This window comes from Canis lupus, chromosome 31 (assembly GCF_011100685.1).
Source record: "Canis lupus familiaris isolate Mischka breed German Shepherd chromosome 31, alternate assembly UU_Cfam_GSD_1.0, whole genome shotgun sequence".
In the NCBI taxonomy this organism is placed as follows: Eukaryota; Metazoa; Chordata; class Mammalia; order Carnivora; family Canidae; genus Canis; species Canis lupus.
Window position 1 is genome coordinate 21,632,134 of NC_049252.1, and position 6,379 is coordinate 21,638,512.

Consider the following 6,379-nt stretch of genomic DNA (forward strand, 5'->3'; position numbering starts at 1 on the left):
AGCTTGTACCCCACGTTTCCTATCTGTGTATGTCTTGTCCTCTTTTCTAGATCATAAGCTCATATGGGAAAGAAATACCATTTTATACTTGTCTGTATCCCACTCAGCTCAGGGCCTTGCACAGTTACTTACGTGGAATGGGGAAATGTATTCAAGTCTCCACTGACTGAAAATACAGCTTGTTCTGATGTCGGAGACTACCTGTACCTGGCATATGTATGTCTTGACTAAAGGGACTGTTTTTCTAGTTGACCTGTATGGACTCATTACAGACAGCTCAAGCATCAATTTGGCTTTTTTCCCTAAATTCCTCAGATCAAGAAGGCCATCTCCATACTCATTTTAAGAAATTCCATTATTGAAAAAATATATATGAAAGTTTGTCCTTTTAATCTCTACAGGCAGGCTTAAAAATAACACCCAATTTGGAGATCCCTTAGAAATAATATCGTAGCAATAACCCCTCCTAAAACTCTTCTCTATTTTCCCTTTTGTTCAACATATTGTAACCATGTATGAAACCTTAAATCTGCTCATTGGATAAATTTATCCTTAAGAGGATGTTATCTATATTATCAAAACTTAAAATGCACATACTTTTTTGACCATCAGGATCACCTATTTATATTATACGAGCAATTAGGTGGCTCAGTTGGTTAAGTGTCAGACTCTTGGTTTTGGCTCAGGTCATGATCCCAGAGTTGTGAGATCAAGTGCAGAGTCTGCTTGAGATCCTCTATCTCCCTCTGCCCCCTCCTCCCTGCTTGTGCATGTGTGCTCTCTCTGAAATTAAATAAATCTTTAAATAAATTAAATTTTTAAAATTCGTATTATAGAACTACAAGCACATGTGTATAATCATACATACAAGTTACTAATTGAAGCATTACTTTAATACCAAAAATTAAAAATCAACCATTAGGGACTGATAAAATAATGGTACACATGTAGATGGAATATTATATACTGAAAGAATAGAAATAAAATGTGTAACTCCTAAAACAGAAAAGGAGGGGGCACCTGGGTGACTCAGTGGGTTAAGCATCTGACTCTTGATTTTGGCTCAGGTCATGATCTCAGGGTGGTGAGATGGAACCCACAAGCTCAGTGCTAAGTGGGGAGCCAGCTTAGGATTCTCTCTTTCTCTCTCCACCTCTATCCCCAGCCAGCCCATTCACAACTTCTTTCTAAAAAAGAGAGAGAGAGAGAGAAAGAGAGACAGAGAGAGATACACTCTTAGGAAAAAGAAAGAGAAAATAAGGAAAATCAGATCAATTTAATACATGGCAAGAAACAAGAATAAAAAAAGAAATTATAATCACAGTAAAATATACATGCATTAAAACTTATCTATTAAAAGACAGTAATTCCAAGACTTGGTTTTAAAAGAAAATAACAGTTTCATGCTGTTTGCAAAAGAGACTTGAAATATAATGACCAAAAAGAAAAAAGTTGAGAGTAAGGGGGAGTAAGTAAGTAAGCGAATACCAGGAAAATACTAACAAAACCCCAAGGTAATAACAGAACCAGATTAAAGAAAAAATAAATTAAGGAAACCAGATTAAAGGGGATGAAATCATTATGAGGGATACAGAGGATCCTTATTTAATGATAAAAAGAAACACTTTGCCAGCAAGTTATAAAAACCCCAAACCAGAATACATGGTGCTAACAAAACAGTCTCAAAATATAAGCAAATACTGATTTAATTACAGCAGAAATGGTAAAATCCACAATCATTACAGAGGCATGTATTTAAGGGAGAAAAAAAAAGTTTCCTCTATGCTTTTTTTAAAGAGAAAACCTAATCCTTAATGATACAAAAAGCTGAAAGGAATGAAAAAATATTTACCAAATCCTAAAGAAACCTCATGGAGAAATTTCAGTATCAGAAAAACAGATTTAAGACAAGTGCCTCAGAAACTGACAAGCTGATCCTACAATAAACACTAAGATGTTGAAAAAGAACACTAGGTAAGGACTCATCCTACCAGAACTCTGAACATGTTAGCTATAATAAGGAAAACTGTGTGACAGTGGCACAAAGGCAGAAAAATGGGCCAGTGAAGTCCATCTGGGCAGGTAAAGGAATCTGATACATGACTGTGCTGCATAATCACACAGTCAGCAGAAAAGAAATGGCACAGAATAACTATCCACGTGGCAGAGGGGGGATTCAAAGTTAGATTCCTTCCCTCACTCTATATGCAAAATTAAACATCAAGCATACAACTAAATGTGAAAAACGAGACTTTAAAATATTTCTTAAAAATACAGAACAATGCCTTATTTTTTTCTTCAAGTTTCTATTTAAATTTCTGTTGGTTGGGACGCCTGGATGGCTCAGCGGTTGAGCATCTGCCTTCAGGTCCTGATCCCGGGATTTGGGATCGAGTCCTGCTCGAGCCTGCTTCTCCCTCTGCCTATGTCTCTGCCTCCCTCTCTTTCCGTGTCTCTCATGAATAAATAAAATCGTTAAATAAACATGTAATAAATTAAATAAATTCCTACTAGCTAACACCCAGTGTATTTTATTTTCAGGTAGAGAATTTAGCGTTTCATCACTTACATACAACAACCCATGCTCCTTTCAAGTTAGAAAAGGCTTTCTTGAATTTCTTAAACACATATAAATCTTAAAAGAAAAAAAATGGGAGAATTTCGACCACATTAAAAATAAAGATAGCACAAAGTTAAAAGGTAAGCCAGACTAGGGAGGATATTTACAGTAATAAAGGTGTAGCTTTCTGAATACATAAAGAACTCCTATCAAAAGGACCCAAGATCCAGTTTAAAAAAAAAAAAGGCAAAGGCTACATACTGGTAACTCACAGAAGAGAACACCTTCTTGGATAAAAAAATAAAGTGAAAAGATGCTCATTGTCGCTGGATGTTCAGTATTAAACAAACTGAATTAAGTGACAGGATCAGGCATAGGCCACCAACCTGAACGAATGATAAGTGTTTGTGAGGGAGACGGTAAACAGAACCACCACTGCTGATAGGGAGTAAACTGTACAACTATGGTGGTGACTACTAACATTTGGCAAAGTTGCAAGAGCATGTTCCACTTCTGGGTACATACCCTACAGCTGCTGTCAAACGTGCACACAAAGAAATATACACAAGAATGTTTTCTTTTCATGATACTAAAAAGTAAAGGGGCACCTGGCTGGCTTACCTGGTGGAGCAGGCAACTCTTGATCTCGGGGTTGTGGGTTTAAGCCCTGTGTTGGGTGCAGAGATTACTTACAAATATAATCTTAAAAAAATTCTAAAAAGTCAAGACCATCTGCAATGGCCATCAATTAGAGCAATTAATTAATTGTGGGATTCATCATACAATGGGATACGTGTACGAACACGTAGACTGTACGTAGACTAGCTGTACACATATCAACATGTTAAATGTGAGAACATGATGCTATGTAATAAGTTTTAAAGGGATATGTATTGTGAGACCAATTATGCTTAGTTTAAAACAGGACACTATACACGGTAAATCATGAAGGGTAAGGATATGCACAAAAAGGATAGTAGCTCTTGGAAGGACATGACAACAGGGAGATTTTCAATGGATAGGCAGCTTTTTGTTTATTTAAAAAGAAGGATCTGAAGTAAATAAGGAAAAGGTTAACAGTGGTTAAATCTGGGTAGTGACTATATGTCAACATTCTTGGCTGCAAACACCAGGATCTGCTCTAGCCAGTTTAAGCAAAGAACAAATGGCTGGCAAATGGGCTCAGGCTTGGGAATCCAGTTACACAACTTTGAAAAATGTCATTACACCAGAGTTGCTGCAGGGGGAGAAGTACAGAGCATGGCCCACTGCGTCGCCAACTGCCTTGAAAGCCACAAGTCGCTTCTCCCCTAACAAAACGTGCCACTCTATCTTCACAGAGCCACATCCAAAGTTCATACGTCTAACTGGTGACCTCGGATGCCTGTCTGAGCCCCCAGCAACAAGGAAATTCTGGAAATTACGTTTCAGTCTTCTACTTGGTTAGATAAGATCCATAAAGTGGGAGGGTCACCAGAGTAGATATTGAAGCAGTGCTAGGTACCCAAAAAGCAGGACAAATTCCACTCACACGGGGATTAAATCATTTTTCGTATTTTCCTGTATGCTCCAAATAGTTCATACTAAAAAAAAAAAATAAAAAAATCAAAATACAAATCCACCAAGGGTATGGAAGAGGAAAGCAGCAGCAAATTTCCAGGAATTTCCAAAAGACGTGACTAATATAACAGTAGAGGATGTCACCACTTAGAATATTAAGTGGAGGGAGCCCATCACAAGAGAGAACCAACCTGCCCAGATGGGCTTGGAGAAACTCAAGAGGTGTAGAAAACAGAAGAGGAGCTTAAAAGAAAGAGATTAAAAGTCTATACAAACCAGTTGACCTTGACCCCACATCTTCTATCTCCAAAAACGGAAGGATATGGATTCTGGTCTTTCCTCCCAGGTAAACTATTGGAGGGATCTCATGAAATAAGTGGAATAAGCTCTCTGCTCTGAGAAGAATGAGAGCAGTCAGTATAGAAATCTGTCACCAAAACACAAGATCTTTTCTTTCTAGCATTTAGAAAATCCCCATCGTAATAGCCAATGTCGGTGACACAAGTTCAATTAAAAAGATTAGGATATAAAAGCCAAAAAAAGGGGGGGGGCGGGGGATACAGAAGACCAATATGGAAGATCCAAAATCCAACTAAACACTATTAAACAGAGAAAGGGAATAAAATATTTAGAAAGAAAAATCTTCCTAAACTCAAGAGATGTTAAAATTAAAAGTACCACCTGGGCAGCCTGGGTGGTTCAGGGGTTTAGCGCTGCTAGGGCCCAGGGTGTGATCCTGGGGAACCGGGATAGAGTCCCACGTCGCACTCCCTGCGTGGAGCCTGCTTATCACTCTGCCTGTGTCTCTGCCTCTGTGTCTCTCATGAATAAATAAAATCTTTGAAAAAAAATTTGAAAGGACCGAGAATAATTAAAAACCTAGATACAGATAAAAATTTTACCACTTTATAACACCAAGAACATTAATATCCTAAAAGTATCCAGCATGTATGCATGTGGGTGTATGGCAGGGGAGGTGGTATGAAAGAAGGCAGAGTTGAAGAGAATAGTTTATATGAAAAAGGAACAAAATCAGATGGGTATCAGTCTTTCAGTCTTTTTCATTAGCAACATCAGATGCCAAGATCCTTGAGTTGCTTTCAGTTTTTTTTTTTTTTTTTTTTTTTGCTTTCAAAGTCTTGACAGAAAACTATTTTTCAATCTACAATTCTCTACCTAGCCAGTTGATCCAATGTAAGTTGCCAAACAAAGCTACTTTAGACATGCAAAGGCTCACCTCTTAAGACAGTTTTTCTCAAGATGTAATTTACTATGGACTCCAGCACACTGAAGAAGTTAATAAAGGAACAGGAAGATATGGTCTCTAAAAGTAGATTCCACCCAGGGAAGAAATAAAATCTTCAGAAGAAACCTGTGCATTAAGGCCAGGAATAAATTTCTGAACAAAACAGTTTTTAAAAGACTGATAATCAAGACTTGTCCCAGGCACGGGGAAGCAGGCACTCTTGACTGCTGTAGGGACAGCCACGTGGCAAAATCTTTTGGAAGCTAAGATCGGATAGTACCTGCCATAAATTCTGTCAGAAATCTATTCCTACAAAGTATTTATACATGAGATGGTGCAGAGCAGTACATGAGAGCATGTGAGTGTAGTTACCTGGATCCAAATTCCAGATTTGCTACTGGCCAGTTCTATGGTCTGTCAGTTTCCTCACTTACAAAATGGAAATGCCTTCTCAACACATTGTGAGGATTAAATAAGAGATTCCATGTGAAAGGCTTAGCATCATGGCCAGTATATAGGAAATACTAAATTAACTTTGTAAATCCTCAGCTAATCTATCCACAAAACACTTGCCATTGTACACAAGGATGTTTATTGTGCCATTGTTTAAAATAGCAAAAGTGCAAACTAGTATGATTATTTATGCTTTTAAAAGATTCCATTTGTATTTGTACATATATGTTTATAGATAAAAAAGGATTGAAAGAGAAAACATGTCAAAGTGTTACATCTGCGGAGTCAGATGGCACAGGGTTGTTTCTGCATAAAATTTTTTATCGTGAACAGCCTATGTAGTTTTAACCTTTAAAGAAAGTAAAATGTAAAAAAATAATAAACATCCATATAAATCAAATGGAGAAAAATGACAGTTAATCTTTTTTTAAAAAAAAGATTTATTTGAGTGAGAACCCAAGTGGGGGGAGGAGTAGAGGGAGAAAAAGAATCCCAAGCAGACTCCATGCCAAGCACAGAGCCTGACACAGGGCTCCATGTGAGATCATGACCTGAGCTGA